Source organism: Perna viridis, chromosome 15 (genome assembly GCF_037379345.1).
Source record: "Perna viridis isolate PV_CMFRI_1.1 ecotype Kerala chromosome 15, ASM3737934v1, whole genome shotgun sequence".
NCBI lineage: Eukaryota > Metazoa > Mollusca > Bivalvia > Mytilida > Mytilidae > Perna > Perna viridis.
Genome location: NC_142459.1, coordinates 8,588,919 through 8,608,397, shown reverse-complemented (window position 1 = coordinate 8,608,397; position 19,479 = coordinate 8,588,919). Strand labels below are relative to the sequence as shown.

Below are 19,479 nucleotides of genomic sequence, written 5' to 3'. Positions count from 1 at the left end.
TTTCTTTTTGTTTGCCCTTAGGGGACTAGTTTTAATGTCCTTGCTTGTCTCTGGCTATTTTCTGAAGATGTTCCCATGAGGGGTTAATTTTGTGCATTTCCAACACAATGGTATGACGCCACGTTGTCTCTGCTTGGCTTTCACTCTAGTGTCCATGAAAGGGCTGTTAAAGTGTGATCTTGATGGTTTGTCAAGATGTGTCCAATTTTATCGCTATGATATGTTTGATGTCTTCCTGATTGTATCTACTAAAGAGATCAATGTTGGAGACCTTATTAAAGAAGGTTTCTTCCAGTTTCACTAGTATAACAACATTTTACACTAGAAAAGTTTGAAACAGATAATTAACTGCGGTGGAATAATAGTCTCATGCTCTAGTCAGTTCGTTATTGTCATCTTCCGTCGAATAATGGTATCATTCTATAGTCAGTTTCATCATTGTTGACTGCAGTGAAATAATGGTATCACGCTGTCATCAGTTTTGTCATTGTCTTCTGCAGTGGAATAATGGTATCATGCTGTCGTCAGTTTCGTCATTGTCGTCTGGTGGAATAATGGTATCATGCTGTCGTCTGTGGTGGAATAATGGTATCATGATTTTGTCAGTTTCGTCATTGTTGACTGCAGTAGAATGTTATCATGCTATAGTCAGTTTCGTCATTGTTGACTGCCGTGGAATGATGGTATCATGCTGTCGTCAGTTTCGGTATTGTCGTCTGTAGAAATTTCATGTTTGAACAATAACTTGACATTGAGTGTATGGATCGTCATGAAATTAAACCACTAAAGAAAGCCTGGGATTGATTTTAGGGGTTTTAACTTGAACTGATTACCTATGAGGGATCAGAAACAAACATTTTCCTGTTTGGCAGATAAAGCTTGAGTAAAGATGAATGTATCTTATAAATGTACCTCAAGGTGACATACCTATCCTTAAAAGAAAGGCTTGGATTGATTGTGGGGGTTGTGCTTACTGAGGAATAAAGGGCAAAACAGGGACTTGGGTCAAGTTCTTTTCCTGTCTAATAGCTATTAAAATTGAGATCTGTATCAAGCTTGAAAAGCGTGTAAAATTTTGGCCCTACTGTTCATGATTAGACCTCTTCATTCTAATCAAGCATTGTCCTGCGAAGCATTTCTTTTTGAAGGGGGCTCGGATTTAATGTTGAGTTAAGTTTTGACCAGGCACGAAAAGTATTTCTTTTTTCAGCAGCAGCCGTAGTTAAAAATTGTACTTGAATATCTACATTGTTAACGGATGGTGGAAATATTAAACAATATTAATATTTTTTTTTCAATAAATGACCGAGTAAAATACTTTTGGCTAAAATTTGGAGTAATCTTATTTTTTTCGTAACAAACCAAGCCTCCCTACTCAGTACAAAAATGGTATGTGCCTAACAATTGGTACAAGGAACATGGACCTATAGCACGTGAACTGATATAACCCCTGTGCAGTGTGCACCCCCACCCCCATTACTCAACCAAACTATGATTTTCAGGTACCCTTATAACTCCCATTTCCAAATCTTTTTGTCGCCAAGAAATAAACTGAAGAATTTTTGTATATTTTGGCTACTTTTTATACCTCGTTGAGGCACAATTCAAGTTTTTTTTTTTTTTTTATTCTACGCACTTCTTCTTTCTTCGTTTTATGCTGAATTGGTAATAAACAATAATCACCTGTCATAATGAAGAGTGATTCTGCTATAAACACAGAGAAAACTCAAATGCAGTAAAAACATAAAAGAATGGATCATATCATTTATCTGCTAGTCTTTTAAATAATCCATTACTGGTAAAAATATGTATGTGATAAACAGTATATGTACAGCCATTATAATATTGCCCTTGTTATCAGCCCCTGATTGATATTGTCTGACCCGCTAATATCAAGATCACGGGTTGAAAAAAAAGAGCAATGAACAAGGCCATCTTTTAATATTTGTAAATTTCCATTGTAAAGTAATAGGGAAATATTGATTCATAATTTTTTTCTGTCAATGCATGAGAAAAAAGAGAAAAAATAGCTAAAATTTGGAAAATTACTTTTCTCCAAATTATCCAACCCCACCTTTCCTTTCAGTATTAAAAAGATTCAGTGCCTAACCTGGATACAGTGTTGGGCTTAAATTTTCCTTGGGTTGTATAAGAAGTTTTCAAATATAATCATTATAAATATTGAAAGAGAATTTGAGAGAAGCTAAAAAATGGTCTAAGGGAGGTAATTCAAGAAAGTTTTCACTTCACATTAAAAAAAAGTTTATTTTACACAAAACTAAGATGGTTTCATATACAATGAAACCTGTCTAAACCAAACACTTTTTAAAGATCTTTATGTCAGTGTAAATGTACATTTTGGAATCTTGGAAAACGAACCAGCGATACTAGTCTTAACCGAGCCAATTTTAAATTTGAAATATATAGGTTTTGATAAATTTCTCACTATGTAATTTTAATAAAATAATGCTCATAGATAAATAAATATTGTGACATTCCTTCATCAGTTCAGTTTGTGCCTTAAGCAGCTTAAAGCTGGTCTTAAAAAAAGAGGGTTATTCTGGTCTTAAAAAAAAAGGGGAGGGAAAGGCTGGTCTTAAAAAAAGCAGGGTTAGGGAAGTCTTAAACGAAGGAAGGTAAGGCTGGTGTTAAAAAAAGCAGGGTTAGGCTGGTCTTAAAAAAAGGATTAGGCTGGTCTTAAAAAAAGAGGGTTAGGCTGGCCTGAAAAAAAAAGGGCTAGACTGATCTTTAAAAAAGAGGGTTTGGCTGGTCTGAAAAAAATGGGTAGGCTGGTCTTGAAAACAGAGAGTTAGGCTGGTCTTTAAAAAAATTGGGTTAGGCTGGACTGAAAAAAAGGGTTAGGCTGGTCTTAAAAAAAGAGGGTTAGGCTGGTCTGAAAAAAAAGGATAGGCTGGTCTTAAAAAAAGAGAGTTAGGCTGGTCTAAAAAACGAGTGTTAGGCTGGTCTAAAAAAAGGGTAGACTGGTCTTAAAAAAAGAGGGTTAGGCTGGTCTAAAAAAAGAAGGGTCTAAATATATTTTAGAATACTCAAGAGGTCAAGCTAGTGTTACATTTGTCTTTAGAAAGGGAGAGTTGAAATCTTTTCTGGAAGATTGAAGAAAAGAAATTCTATGCTAGGTCCCCAGTTGCTGAATCTACTGATGATGATGAAATGCCATAATCTCAAACAGCCCCATGCACATAGTACTGGAAGATGATATATACACAGTCAAAATGAACATGAAACAATTGAGATGAAAGCAGACTTTGATTCCATATTCTTCAACGCCATTAGATATACAAATGTCCTGAAAAAGAAGAACAAGAATAAGAACGCTATACTTCCATGCCTAAAATCTGTAACAAGTGAACGAATGACCTTAATATCTAATACTAAACTCTAATCTGTGATCAGTGAACTAATGACCTTAATATTTAACACAGAACACATGAAATTTTAATTCTTATATCTACAACAGAACACTTAAACCTGTCTTAACTGATCCTGAATAACCTGAATACCTGTCTATAACAGACACGTTTTAATATTAAGAACCTTAGTTAGCGTGCTAATATACCCCACACATACACAAATATGACTCTCAAATTAAAAGTATTTGAAAAAAAGGAAGTTCATGTGCCTTAGTTCATAGAAAATCTGAACATAACATAAACTTGATCTGAAACTGATCATGATACATTGTAGACTCGCATACCAAACATCAGCTCAATATCTGAGAGTGTTGAGAAAAAAAGTCCTGAAAACTGTTGATTTAAAAGGAATTGCTAATTCTAAGGCCTGTTATTTTGGTATAAGTCAGCGGAGAGAAAAAAAAACTTTTAGATACTCATCATGGTATAGTTACATACCAAATATCAGCTTGATATCTAAAAGTTTAGAAAAAAAAGTTCCAAAAACTTTTATTTTTGAAAATTTGTTCAGTCCAAGGCAAGTAATTTCTGTAAAAATCAGCAGAACAAAACCTAAACAAAACCTGTTTATCATGATGGTAGTCTCACATACCAAAAATCAGCATAATATCTGCAAGTGTTTAGAAAAAAAAGTCTGGAAAACTAATGATGGACTAACAGGTAAAAAATATCATACCCTTCACAACTTGGTTGCATGGGGCATAAATATCATCATATCTGTTTAATTGTACCAAACAACTGTCTAAAAGGAACTAATTTTGAAGTCTAAATTCTGTTAATACACTAAACTAATTAACAAGAGGTATAAAGACTACCTCCAAACACAACGTAACACAGACAGACAGACTAACATGAGATGCACATGACTAATTAACAAACCTTAAGTGTGACAGACAAACAGACAGACTGACATGAGATCATTTTATACACATGACCAAACAACATAATGTATAAAAACTACCTCCAAACCCAACGTGTAACAGACAGACAGACTGCCATGGTACCACTGTTCACACTTGACCAATTAATCAAATGTACAAAAACAACCCACAAACATTAAGTGTGACAGACAGACAGACTAACATCAGATCACTACTTACACTTAACTATAAACCCGAGGCATCAACATACCTCCAAACCTAATGTGTAACAGACAGACAACAAAACAAACATGAAAACACTGACAAATAGACAGACACGACATCACTATACATACTTAACAAATAAACAAGAGTCATAGAGGTATAACAACCTACCCTGTGACATACAGACAGACACGAGATCACTATACATAGTTGACAAATTAACAAGAGCCACAGAAGTAAAATAACCTAATGTGAGATAGACAGACAGACACAAAATCACTATACATACTTGACAAATTAACAACAGCCATAGAGGTATAAGGTATATGCCCAGTCACATTTTCCAAATTAATTTGTTTGTTTGTTTGTTGGGGTTTAACGTCCGAGCAGCAATATTTCAGCTATATTCAGACAATGAACATGAAATGGATGATAAAATGAACATGAAATGAAAAAAAAAAGGATGGGGTCACAAGGATAATAGGGTCGACAAATTTTGATTGCCACTGGAAAAAGGGGGATGGGTAAGGTCGGGCAATTAAGCCTCCTGTGGCGGAGCGCAAAGGTTCCTACTCCTATCGAATACCACGGCAGGGTTCTTTAACGTGCAAGGAACGTGGCATCTTTCCCAACACGGTGCACCACTATGGTTTGCGGTCAGGTTTTCCGTATTATAGCCTGACAACCCCAGCATGTAACACGCCAGGGGTACCCCATTCCACCACCTGGGGCACACATCCCAGTTGCTCTGTGGGCAGAGCGCCTAGCCCCGGGCTAGGTTTCTGAGCACTATTTAGTCGCCTTTTACGACAAGCTTAGCGCTGCTGCAGGCCTATTCTTTTAACACCCGGACCTGCACGGGGCTTCCAAATTAATAAAAACTCACAAAAAATTTCTGAATTAACAGTATTTACACCCACTCCTTCAACAATTGCATGCAACTTGTCACCTACACAGAAAGAAAACCATAATGCAAGTTGATCAATAAGGCAGTATCCTAGTATGCCAGCACTCCACAGTATTGTAGAACTGTCTAATTTTGGTCTTGTAATCTGATGCTTTGTAACATTTATCACTTTAAAAAATTGTCAAGCATCTGTAAATCTATATATCTACAAATAGCTCAAGCCAAGGCCTTCAGGATGCAGTAAAAATTTTCCGGAAAAAAATTACCCACAGCATATAGGGTTACCATAGAAACCATGCAAAAATATGCGAAAATTTGCAAAAAAGTTCATAAAATCAGGTTTAAAAATATCAAATTTCCCGCAAAATATCTGAAATTTTTATTTCAATCCCTGAAACTGTTCAAACTTTTCCCTTCAAAAACCCCTTCCTCATATGGGCATCGCCGGTTAGATTTTGAGCTATTTCACTTTGTAATCCACTTATTAAATTTAGCATGGTAAAAAATTGACCTACTTTCACTTTCACAATGAAGTCAAATTGTCATTGAAAAAAAGCCCCTTCAACATTGAAAATATATAAAACATTGCAAAATACTTTTAAAAGTCCCCTTTTTTCAGAAAATGTTTTATCAACAATAGATTCTTCATTTTTAATCACTATAGCAACCACCGGTTTCCATTTATGTCATTTTTCATCCTAGCCAAAAGTGCGAAACTAAACTAAACTGTGGCGTGCTGGCTATGGATGATACAATTTACAAGGGCGCTTGCAGAAAATAGGCAATTTCATCGAACTAACTCCAGAGTCCAGTAGGGAAATATATGGAGTCAGTTATATCATAAAGGTAAGCAGCTCTGGTTCTATGTATACATGCATGTACATGTATGCTTGCATCACCTTCTGTGGATTAACATAAGATAAGAATATAAAAATATATAAGTGAATTTTGTATGGCCTTAAGAGTCGGTTTTCCCCACAAACAGCATGCATACACGTTTTTGCTTTTGTGGGTTCATGCACCCATGACTTTGATATTTGATATTAAAGTAAACCAACCTTATTCTGTAATAATATTGATGCATTTTGACAAGAAATGGAACCATAAATGTTACATGTAAAAATTCTGTTTCTCCATACCCCAACCTCTTACTTCCGAGTGCCATATTGCATAACGCTCGTTCCGCCGTTCCTTGAAATCGGCAGAATTATAGTAAACTATTTTCCATTTAAAATGTTTTATACAGTTTCTTTACCATTACATTGGAGAAGGTGACTAAACTAAAGAAAAAAACAATGACCTACCTGATGAGAAAATCCAGCAAGCCAGGAAATCCTTTGTAGAAGCAGTTAAAATAAACTTCATATTTAGTTTTTAGCTTTTTGAGTGTGTAATTCCGGTTGATAAAATTACAGATTTTAAAATTTCCGAAACGAACGTATCAAATTAAACAACGAATTGCCTTTACCAACTTTTAAGTACATTTTGTCACAAATATATTGTATTCATTAAAATTAGTGACCTAATTCAAAGTTGCTGGTCATTTTGACAGCTGTCTTCATTACAAATGTTTTCTAGTTTTTCAACATTTATGTAGGATTTTTATCGTTCGATTTCTGGTATGTTAAACTTCTTCTATGTAAATAAAAGACAAAGTATTTTAAAACACATGTTTAGCTTAATATGATGAAGTTGAAACCTTTTAACGCTCCCGAAGAAACATTAATAAAAACAAATTTTTTTGTCAGCTCTTATTTGATATGTAATACCTTCAAGTATGGTAAATTTTGTAATGATTTATATTTACCCTAAAGCATTATACTAATTGTCATGGTCAGATATGTCAATTTGCATTCATAAAGAATTATTGATTTTTGTGGTCCGAAATGTCTTTGGGTTGAATTGTCCGACACTGGTTAACATTATGGTTCTTAAAATTTGCAAAACGTCATGAAAGATTTCTTTTATTGTATTATGTTTCGCTGTATTTTGTTTCATTTAGTATGGTTTAATTATGTTTTTATTACGATTTTATTCATTTTATCGAATCGTTTCGTTTCAACTCTTTTCTTTTATCAATTATTTTCGTTTCACAATTTTTATGACCCGATAGTTATGGGTATTATTGATGACGTAATTTTTGTAAACATCCGGGAGCCATACTGCAGACTATAAGGCCAACCCTATCTTGGAAAAACTATGAGTCGATTTGTATTTAATTATCAAAACTAGCAAATATTTTCCAAGACTGGTTTGGTGCTCAATCGCACATATCCAAATATACGGAAATGAAGCTGCCATTATGCTGTTTTTCAGCTCCTGAAAATGCAGGTACAAACCGGATATTGATGCTTTTTCTTGCCATAAGTATGCATAACCAAGTTGATAATGCAACCATAAGGGAGCGTATTAACATTTGCGGTGGCTTTCAACATGTCAGACACTAGAGGTTAGGAGTCAGAAAATAGCTTGCCAGACAACCTCTAGCATTGCTGCAGTACATAAATGTGATAACGTCATTCCTTCATTTGTCATTTTTCTGCAGGAGATTTGATTTGAAAACTGGAGGAATTTTATCAGCATTTGTTTGGGATTACTTGGGATAAAATTATGAAAAACCTTGTATAAAGGGTGCTTCCTTGAGACAAAAATGCTTATTACTGTACATGTTAGTTCTTGAATAGTTGGTATGACCATTTTGATTGGCTGACACTTAGAAGAATTTAATGATTTTATCTATTAATAACAATATTCACATAACATAAACAAAGATATCTGTATTAAATTAACTTTCATTTTAAATGTGTCATTGTTACCAGGTGCGGATCCAAGGACTGGCGTACCAGGCGTACGCCCCCCCCCCTAAATCAGTAAGAAAAAAAAATTTTCACTACAAGTTTCACCCCTATGTTTGACCTTGCTTTGCACGGCATTTAATTCAATTAACGTATTATTGTAATGAAGGTGTCAACCATGAGTAGGTTGTAAAAATGACATTCAGAATTCTCATATTTTAAGTAGTCTGGGATCCTATCTTCTAACTAATATGCAGTCAAGAGGTATAAACGCCATACACTTGATAAGGTGAAATGAAAACTACACTCATGTACAATGTACGTTATTGACAGTGCTGAATGGAAAAATCAAAGTCGTGTTACTGTTATTGGTTCTGATAGGCTATTGTATCTTTTTTTGAGTAGTACTTTTTCCTTTTAGGGGATGATGATTATGACAAACAGAACAAGAGAAAGATCTTACTTGGGAAGAAAACAGATGAGAAGAAAGGACAGAAAGACAAAGGATACGTAATTTTTGATGAAGATGACTCCGATGAGTCCCTAGTCACCTCAGAGGATGTCAAGTAAGGATTTAGGATAAAGAACAATAATAAAGAAAAAGAGAAGGTATGATTAATTTGTTATACTAATGATTAGCTCACCTGGCTGAGAATGTTGCTTGGGTATTATTCATTGAACTGATGTGAGTATGTTTGATCCGTCGAAAAGCATGGCCGCCGTTACTAAAAATAGAACATACATGTAGTGGTCAGACAATAGTTTTTCGCATATATCTCCAAAATTGTTAGGTTTAGCCCATTTTGAAAGGGGTAAAAGTTTTAAGCATGATGAAATCTGTCTGGGGTCAAATTTTTACTTTAATCTATTAAGCCATGTTGGAGTTATTGCCCTTTTTCAAAGTTTTTTGCTATTTTTAATGTTATTTCTTTCAAAAATCTTCTCCTCTGACACTATTTAATCAATTGAAACAAAACTTGGTATAAGTGTTCCTTGGGGTATCCAGCATGGAATTGAAGTGGGTTTTTTTCATCCGTCGAAAAATATGGCCACTCTTACTAAAAATAGAACATAGTGGTCAGACTAGTTTTTCGCATATATCTCCAAAACTGTTAGGTTTAGCCAAATTCTTTCAATAGCTGAAACGATCCTTATTTTTAGGACTACAAAAGTCTTTAGGCATAAAATTTGTCAGACATGTTCTTATAAGAGTTTTTGTCCTTGAGAGGAGAAAATGACAGTTTTTTTGTTTTTTTTTTTTACAGTTTTCAGCCAGTGTATTGAAAGCTGTGATAGATTTAGACTTTCATTTACTGAAATGATCCTTATGATAAGTCCTATTCAAGTTTTCTGGATTAAAAATTGTTGGACAACTTCTTGTTTAATTTATTGCCCTTGAAAGGCAAAATTTAACCAGGTGAGCGATACAGGCCTCTGGGGCCCTATTGTTATTTAAAAAGCATGAGGTATATAGAGGTCATGCTGTTCATAAGTGTGTTTCTCTTTCCCCAGTTCTTATCAGCATTTATTCTTAAACCACTGAATGGAACATGATGAAATTTTCATATATTCTTTATCACATGGTGTGAGTGGGACTTTTTTTTCGTCCGATTTTTTTGGAGGGTTTTCCTGATGCAAAATCTAGACTTTACTTTGTTGTTCACTGCGGATCAAAGTTGAAGGGTGGGGCTAATTAACCTATGCTCCATATTCATAGTCTCTAAGCTTTTCAGACATTTTATAGGTCCATAAATCTGATTTATATGGTCTTAGCTTATATTTTCTGTAAAAAAAAATGTCATTACATCCATTGTAATTACTTATATTTGGTTATAAATTTGATATTAATATCAATTTTCTGAATTTAAGGGTGGAGTATAAAAGTCAAGGGTGGGGCATGCTGATTCCTGCTTCCTGTTTTTGACAGTGTACTATATTACATTGTAATGATATTAATTAGTACTGAGAGTGGCAAAGGTGTAAAAACTTTGAAATATCATATAGACCTCTCTATAAAAATCACTAATTCCTGAAAATATGGAATGTGTTAAAATTTACTTTAGGAGGAAAAGAAAGAAGTAAAAAGAGAAGAAAAAGAATGTGAGAAAGAAAAGAAGAAGGAAGGAAAAGAGCACAAAAAACATAAAAAAGACAAGAAGAAAGGAAAACAAGAAGTTGAACAGACTACAGACACTACCAGTAAATAGTTTACTACTTTGTATGCAGTGTTTTCATGTTGTAAATTGACTAAGATCCTGTTCTATAAAAATTGGCTGGTGGCTGTTAGCTTCTTTGCTTTGTTCCCTTAGGGTATTAAATACTTTTACTAGTATATAGTTAATTCTTCTGCCAAGAGGAATATGGTGAGTAGTTCCCCTAGGGGCACATACACGATGTTGGTATATTGGTAATAGTTCCTCAAGGGAACATTCCTCTAGGAACCTCCATGAAAGTCTTGCTTGTGAAGCATTATTATTCTTTGTAGATACTTTACCTTAAAAAAAACAATGGTAGAATAATTAATTGGAAAGAGTGAATTATCAAAATATTATCACGAGTGCCGAAGACACCTAGATTTAACAAGTGTGCGGAACTTGTTCCATGCTCAAGTTAAATCCTCAAGCGTTTTTGGCAAGAGTGATAATATTTTGGTTATTTACGATAACCAATTGATTATCCTATTTATTATATAGATTTTCTTCATAATTTATCGATACTTTCAATATGAATTTTTAATTCTGTGATTGGCGGATTGATATAAAAGTTGTGACGTTTTGGCGGGAGAAAGCGTGAGAGTGAAATTACCAAATTTATTTCACAGTGTGATTTATTGTAATTTATTATACTGAGAACGTTCTTTAAAACGCTGCTGTCTATATAATAATAAATTTACCCTATTATAAAGTTTCAAATTCATTCAGGTCCTGAGAATAGAAAAAAAAATAATTTGATAATTTGAATTGGAAACTATTCACATTGTTAGTTTTCATACCTCAAAAGCATAATGTACCCAGGTAAGCCAATTTTCTTATTGTATAAAAATGCACAATGAATTCTGAATAGAGAACAATTTAAGGAAAAAAAAACATTTTTTAGGTATTAGTTACAAAAAAAATGTGTAGAATTCATTTCTAAGAACTGATTGTTCAAAATCGCTTGCATGTCATAATAGTAAAAAAAATTGTTCACTGTAATTAGAGAGAAATTAGATAAAGTTATATTTGGAGTTCCGCTGACAATAGCAGTGGAACGGAATAAATGTTACGATGGAATAAAACTGCCAGTTATGTTCATGGAATGTATCGACTATATTGAAGAACATGGTAAATTGTTTACTAAATATTTATAATTTAAGAGGCTGTCCATTTAAAAATCAGGCAGACCCTGTGGTATGGTTGGCACATGGTAAGTTATCTCTCTGAATTTCCAATGTAATGTTTATTTCATATGTATGTCAAATAGTAAAAAGATGTTTTAATGCGATAGTGGATGGCTTGGAAAACAAATTTTAAGTTCTCCAACAAAGCAACCAAATTTTGCATAAAAATAAAGAGTTATCTCCCCTTTTCAATGAATTTCAATCCTTTCTATGTAATTTTTTTTCTCTTTAACAGTTGAAGTTAACTAAAAACCAACATTCAACATTGAGAAAGAATGCATTTATGATATGCAATGGAGGAAAAATTTTTGAAAACAAAGTTTATCCTGTGCAACCCACTGCCTGATTTTGGCTTGGACATCCTGTTTAACTTGTTCAAGTTCAAGTACATTGTACTACACACTTAAGGACGTAGACCTAGGGTAAGGGACATAACTCATGAAATCAGTGATATGCTTGTATCATATTCAATTTCACCAAAGCCTCTCAAGCTTTCGTTTGAAGAAGAATAAAATTAATCCAAGTTAATTAGATGCTTACATAAGATTGATGTAAAATGCTGAATACAAACGTTCCAGTGCTTTTTAAGAGTTGTGTCCCTTACCCTCGGTCTATCTTTTTAATGTGAATAGTTATTGCTTTACTAATGTAAATGTTCAGGATTTGAATGCTAGGTCGTATTGCCCTATAATTTCTTGTAGTGCTTCCATATTGTAAATGATTAGTAGCTAAACTCAGCCAATCAACTTCTATATCATTATACAAACAACTGTATTCACCAATAACTGACTCAAATGACTGTGTTTTAAATAACCCTGTGTAATGCATTCAATTCAAATTATCCTGTTTATAAAGACAACCTGTCTTATATGACCATGATTTTAATAACCCTGTGTAGTACATTCTATGCAAAATTAACCTGTTTATAGTTACCACCTGTCTTATATGACCATGATTTCGCTTTGCCTTGGAAGGTCACGGATGACTGAACCACACTAATTTTATGTTTCAGGTTTGTCATGCGAGGTTATATACAGAATCTCTGGAGTAAAGTCTAAAATCGAGCTGCTGAAGGAATGTTACAACAAGGGGCTCCCAGTGTTTTTAGAGGAACATGAACCTAACATTGTTGCCAGCCTGTTGAAGCAGTTTCTTAGAGAATTACTAGAACCTGTTCTGACAACATGGCTCATGCCCAAGTTTGAAGAGGCTTCAAGTTAGTAATTTTTATTTCTCTGATTATTAACTGGGGTTCAGATTTACATTTAAGGCCTTGTCTTCATTTATTAGAGGTGGTTACCTTTTCAGTTTCTCCATATTTTTGTCACAGGTCTATTTTTGGCATTTTGCACAAAATAGGGTTGTGTTTTACTATTTACTATTTGGAATTTTCTGAAAGTCTTGTTTTTTTTGGCATGTATTTTCTCAGTTGTTTCCATTTTAGTACTTCTTGCATCATATTACTATACACATACTGCCTGTAGTAGAGGATGTTATGCTGCTGTATCACATGAGGTAAATATATTACATGAAACAAAGTCGAGGGTGATATGTTTACAGAATATGATACGATGCGTTATATCATATTATATATGTGTTATATTATACTGAATACAAGAGTGTGATATATCTTGACGTCAAAGTTGATGTATCCTAGAGGAGGGTGATATATCGTGTCGTCAAGGGTGTTATATCCTAGCCTAGTAATTTATTGTGACATCGAGGAGGGTGATATATATATTGTGTGATCTATCGCTGCTGTCCGGGTAATATATTGATCCATCTTTTACTGTTTAGTGGAGGGGGGCAAGTAAGAATGTGCAGGGAATAGACTAAAATAACTCATCACCCATTACCCAATAAGAATTCAAGATTTTTTGTATGACGTATAATATTACAATTTATCACATACATGTAAGTTGAATGAAATGGCAAAGCATGCATTATCAAGATTTTGACAAAAGTAATTTTCAGATATTTTTTTATCTACTGATATTAACTTGGAAACTTTCTACATACTATACTCAACGTCTTTGATTGAATCATATTTTCTTCCTCCATTTTTTTTCGAGGCTGAATTGTCTTTCTTTTTATTTCTTATGTGTTTCTCAGTTTATAAAAACCAAACATCTGTACTTACACAATCAAAAATAACTTTATAATTCCTTTATAAAAGGAATTCCGTTATAATTTCACAATTTTTGTTGCTAAGTGCCAATTGTTGACAAAATACTGATAATTGTTAATTGTATTTTTCAATTTCTATCTTGATAACCTTCAGAAGAATTTTTTTACACAAAATATGGCGGTAAATCTTTGTTTTTGTCAGACTACCAACAACCAAAAATCGCCTTGGAAACAATATCACAGCCAATTAGACAATGTAAACATTGTGATTCTGGATTTAAGATGTAATTGGATTTGAACAATATATGGGGTAGCCATTTTGTGATATGAATGAGCAAATTATTTAACATATTTTAAAAATTGGTAGGTTTCAATAATACTACAGACAAACTTTATTTCGAATTTGATTGATTGAGTATTGGGGTTTAACACCCGAGCAGCAATATTTCAGCTATATTCAGGCGATTTAAAATTTGAACAATATGTAATGTATGTAATACAGAGTATAGTATGTATTATAAGTACTGATACTTGTAGTTTTGAAGAGCGAGAAGAGTAAAGTAGAAAGATTTCACAAACTGATCCACGATTTACCTAAACTTAACAGTCTGTTGTTATCTTGGATGATTGTTCACATGACACATGTCATAGAAAGGGTAAGTATAATAGGGCCTTCATTTATAGATATATACTATAAGTGTCAGTCCCTGTAAGAATCAGGCAGTGGGTGAAGCATGGTATGAAAAAAACCCATCAATTTGATTGTGTAATTTGACAATTGCACCATAAAAATCAAGGACAGATGACACTATTTTCCATATCATGTTGGTGCATTGAAACATTTCAAGGGCAGATAACTCTGTCAAAAACCTCATTTTTCTAACATTCTATTGAAAAATTTCTTAGCCAAGCCAGTGATGCGAAGATCAATAATGATATTTTCAAATAGAGAATGTATCTTATTAACACTTACACTTACATACATTTATATCCCTCCTCCTCTTTTATGTATTTTTATGGTAATGTATGTATTTACACATTCTGATATCCACTATTTGTGGATTGATTGATTGATTGATTGTTGGGGTTTGATGCCCGAGCAGCAATATTTTAGCTATATTCAGGCGATGAACATGAAATGGGGGATAAAATGAACATGAATTGATGTACTGTTTGTGGAAGGTATACCCTTTGAAATTATTATGTTTCAATATATACAGCTGGTACAGTTTGGCACTGTCAATCCTAAATATACTTTAATTAAGTAGCTGTCTTTGTAAGAATCATGCAAAATCTAAATAATTTGATACATCCCAAAAAAGACTACTTATTTTTATTTTTGTAATTAAGTTGTTTTATGGGTCTGTACTATGAAATGTGTAATAATTCATTGAAATCTGTCTGCTCTTAGGAGATAATCGACATTGAAAATACAGTAGATTCTATTGTATTTGAGCACCATTTACATAATTATCTCCCTTAATTTTGAAATCTACAGTGCATTCTATATAATTTTTTTCTCCTAAGAGCACAGGTTATATGAAAATCCACATGTTTCTTTCTGTTTACTATGACATTTCAAACAAAATATCAAAAATAAAAATATGTAGGCTTTTTACCCATGAATTGCATTTTGCATGATCCTTATCTGGAGTGCTACTTAAATTTGGTAGGCTGTATAGGTACGACATATGAATGTTTCGTCAATTCAGGAAAGTTTTACTTGTTGCTTACTTAAGAAGGTAGACCTAGGGTAAGGGACATAACTCATGAAGTCAGTGTTAATTCTTGTATCATATTCAATTTCACCATAGCCTATAAAGCTTTCATTTGAAACCGAATTAAATCAGTCCAGGTTACTTTGATGCTTGCATGATATTGATGTAAAATGCTGAAGACAAACGTTGCAATGATTTTTATGAGTTGTGTCCCATACCCTAGGTCTACCTCCTTAAGTCAATCAATATTTGTTTCCAAATTTTAGAGAATTCTTACATTTTTGCAGCAGTTAAAACCATACACTGGTGGGTGTACTGCACCATGAGTATAAAAGTTGCAAAAATCAACAAATGGGATAAATTTCCTCAAGTAAATTTTATGAAGTGTTTTATTGTTTATTTTTTACAGCAAAAAGAGAATAAGATGACATGACAGAATGTGTCCATTGTATTGAGTCCTACCATGCAGATAAGCCACAGAGTACTAAATGTACTATTCTCTCATGTTAAACAGCTGTTCAAATATACAGAACTTAAAAAGTAAGTGTGAATCTATCTTCCCTTCCAAGCTTCTACAGACACAAAGCCCTGAGTGGCTCTTTTACATGATCAAATTTCTGTTTTTAGTATACAATGTCTATTGCATATATAGATTGGTATTTTAAATGTACTACAAGTCTAGGATCTTTTTTAACATATAAAAATATGTCAATGTCTACAGTTAATGGTAAGAAGACCACTCTAGCACATATTATTTCACTCAGATGGGCATACTTCATATAATTTAAGTAAAAGAAATATTGTCTATAATTTTTTTGTTCAAGAAATCATAACATTGTAAATGATCTTTTAGGTAAAACAGTTTTTAATGAAATAAAATTTAAAATTTGATGGTGGTTTTTAAAAAGATTAATGAAAAGTAGCAATGCATCTGTGATTTATATAGATACAAGCCACCTCTGTGACCAGCCCATTCCAAATGGTCATTAGAACTACCAGATAGTCCTGCCCAGTTAGAGGAGGAACTTCTCAAACAAGAGGCCTTCCTGAATAACCTTCATGAACAGTTACAGTCTGGGGTCACAGATCAAGAAAAAGAGGAACAGCTTTAGGAGGTTCAGAGGGTTGTGACTCAACTCAAGAGAAAGGTTTCAGATTTCCCCTTTGTGATTTTATGTTTTAAGTATTCCTATATCATAATTCTCAATAGAAATTTTAATACTGATAATAACCTGAAATGGAAAAGGCTATGCAGCATTTACTGAGAAGATGTATTCATAGTTTAGATATATATATATAAGTTGATTGTATATATGCTATCACCCTTATTATTTTATCTGCATCAGTTTTTTAAATCCAGGATTATTATGAAAAATATCGAAATCACATTTCTGATCATGTTCAACTTTTCTAATGGGGCCATTCCTTGTGATGAAATGGGTAAAAACAATTTCTTTTCTATGGAATGATTCTTAAATTCTCAATTTCATTGGCCATAATTACCCATTTGCCAAATTTCATGGGTCATTATTTATTTTTTATGAGAGGTTTGACACAAACCCACCAAAATGGAACCTGCATTAAGGGGCCATATGTTACTCTAACTACACAATGTCCTTTATAATATTGTATGAAACCTATTGTTTTGATGACAATTCTTCTAAGATCAGGTCAAAGGTCAATGCATATTATTGTTCATTTTTCAATCAGATTAAAATGGCCAGAAAAGGAGATGTTAAGAGGAAATCAGATGAAGTGAGAAAATCAAGAAATTCCCATGATGAAGAACTAAAATTAGAATTGAAAGAAATTCCTATAAAGCAACCAGCTCCCCAACCTCCTTCTCAAAATAGTAATGACAAAACAGATGCACCTCAGCCTCCATCTGAACCAACAAATGAAAAGGCACAAACAGTTCAGTCTCCATCTGAATCATCCAATGAAAAGGCAGAAGTGAAATCTGAGAATGAGGCAAAGCAGGAAACAACTGATAAAATTAAAGGAGAAAAACTAGAAAAGAAAGTAAAATCTGAAGTTGAAAAAGAAGGCAAAGAAGAAACAAAACATGAAACAATTTCTAGTCAAAATATTGAAGAAAAATTGACAATGAAAACAAGCAGGAAGAAAATAAAGAACCTGAGAAAAAGTTGGAGAAAATTGAAGATGTGGATAAAAAAGAGTCAATAACTGAGAAACCAGTAGTTGTTACAGAAGAGAGGATTCTATCGAGGCTACTGAAGAAAATAAGCTGCCTGACGTTAAGGAAGAGGTACATGTATCGGAGGAATCTGGCCCCTTTCCTGAGAGCTCTGGGGATGAATTTGAAAACCAGGTACTTTTAATAAGATATGTTTTTGTCGACATTGATGTACCTAAGTGACCATCTGTATCCTGTAATGACCTATTTTTAAAGACAATATGTATCTTTTATTCTTATATGTGAACAATATAAATACATACAGAACAATGAGAAAATACATGTACAACATGATATAGTATTTTTTATTAAATTTTAATTAGTTAACACCCTAGAAAGTCTTTTCTTTTGTTAATGTTACAAATTAATTTACACAGTTTGTCAAATTCTTTCCATGTAGTGTAGTGTATGTTAATCAACCTGTATGTAAAGACCACCTGTTTTATGTGGCAGTCAAATTCTCCATCTTTTCATTAATAGTTAATCATTAATAAACAGGAAGTGAAGAGCAGTGATTTTAACCAAGTAAAATTGGTGGTAAAATTCAAATTGATAAAAGTTTTGGAAATCTTGTGATGTTCATTAAGGAAATTATTTTCTTAAGCTGAAAGTAGTTTTATTTGAGTACATTGTACAATAAATAATCTGTTTTTGTAGTTTTCAATGTTAATGCAAATTAACTTTTGGACAATTTAAAAATTTAGGAAAAGGTGAAATGGAAAAAAATATTGTATTTGTGTGTGAAGTATGGATTGACATTCAGTCCATACATGTAAGGGAAAAACAGTTCTTGATATTAAATATGAAAAATGCAAATGTATGATCACAATTTTATTTTACATTATGTAATCTTCAAAATTTTGCCCATACTACAATGTTCACAAGAATCAAAAACCTCCAGTGCTGACAGCACTTTGATTTTCTGTTTTAGTTGATGCTGATATCCCTACTGATTCCATTGATGCTGTGCAGGAACTGAAGGAGGAAACCATAACAGGAGATGCTGTAACCAGGGTACCAGATCAAGGCAACACTGCTGAAGAGGATGTGGCTGAATTATCAGTGTTCCAGACTCTGACAGTAGGTTTACAATGCCAAAAATGTCACACATGAGAATCGTGTTTTGTAACACATGATTACACATGTACACAGCCAAATATGCCACATATGATAACCATATGGTGCTTGATTCATATGATAATCATTCATTTTAGTTAAGCAAATGTCATTAAATTTGTATATATAGTTACTTGCTACCAACAGAAAAAATGCTGATTAAAATTGGGTCACTGGCCCCAGCTGTTCTGCAAAGACGGGCTAAAAGAAATAAAAAGGTCACATCCTATACATTCTAATTCTGGTCCAATTTTGAATAATTTAATTTGAACTAATATACTATAACTATAACTATATTATTTCATTGTCTACCTGGTGCTGAGCAATGTAATAGTAGTCTATGAATGAAAGCCTGGTTTCTTATTTAGACCATGCCCCATACAGGGACTACTTTTTTATGCAATGTAAGCATTGACATTCCTTAACTGATTCCACTATGAATTTCTTTCAAATTAAAATTATTCTTATTCTCTTTTTGTGTATTATATTGTGTCCTCTTTTGCTCAAAGTGAATAGAGTTCGACTGGCTGCAGTTGTATCATGCTGCATCCTGCAATGTTTTTATTCAAGTAATGAGTTATTGATCTTGCTTTCTTGGATGTGGTAATTTTGAAATACAGAACATGACACAATTTTCTATAAAAACTGTATTTGTAGAAGAAGATGCAGAGTTGATACAGTTACAGGAGAAGGATTACAGAAATAGACTAGAGGAGGAGGAACT

General features: G+C 33.3%; 1 pseudogene across 1 annotated transcript; it reads left to right on the top strand.

Moving 5' to 3' along the window:
- Nucleotides 1-7,288: 7,288 nt before the first annotated feature.
- On the top strand, nt 7,289-18,710 carry LOC148596819 (uncharacterized; annotated as a pseudogene). The gene is made up of 10 exons (XR_015918995.1): nt 7,289-7,754; nt 8,640-8,827; nt 10,282-10,417; nt 11,419-11,541; nt 12,610-12,813; nt 14,262-14,380; nt 15,852-15,982; nt 16,389-16,590; nt 17,153-17,774; nt 18,571-18,710. The product of XR_015918995.1 is annotated as an uncharacterized LOC148596819 (transcript).
- Nucleotides 18,711-19,479: the final 769 nt, after the last annotated feature.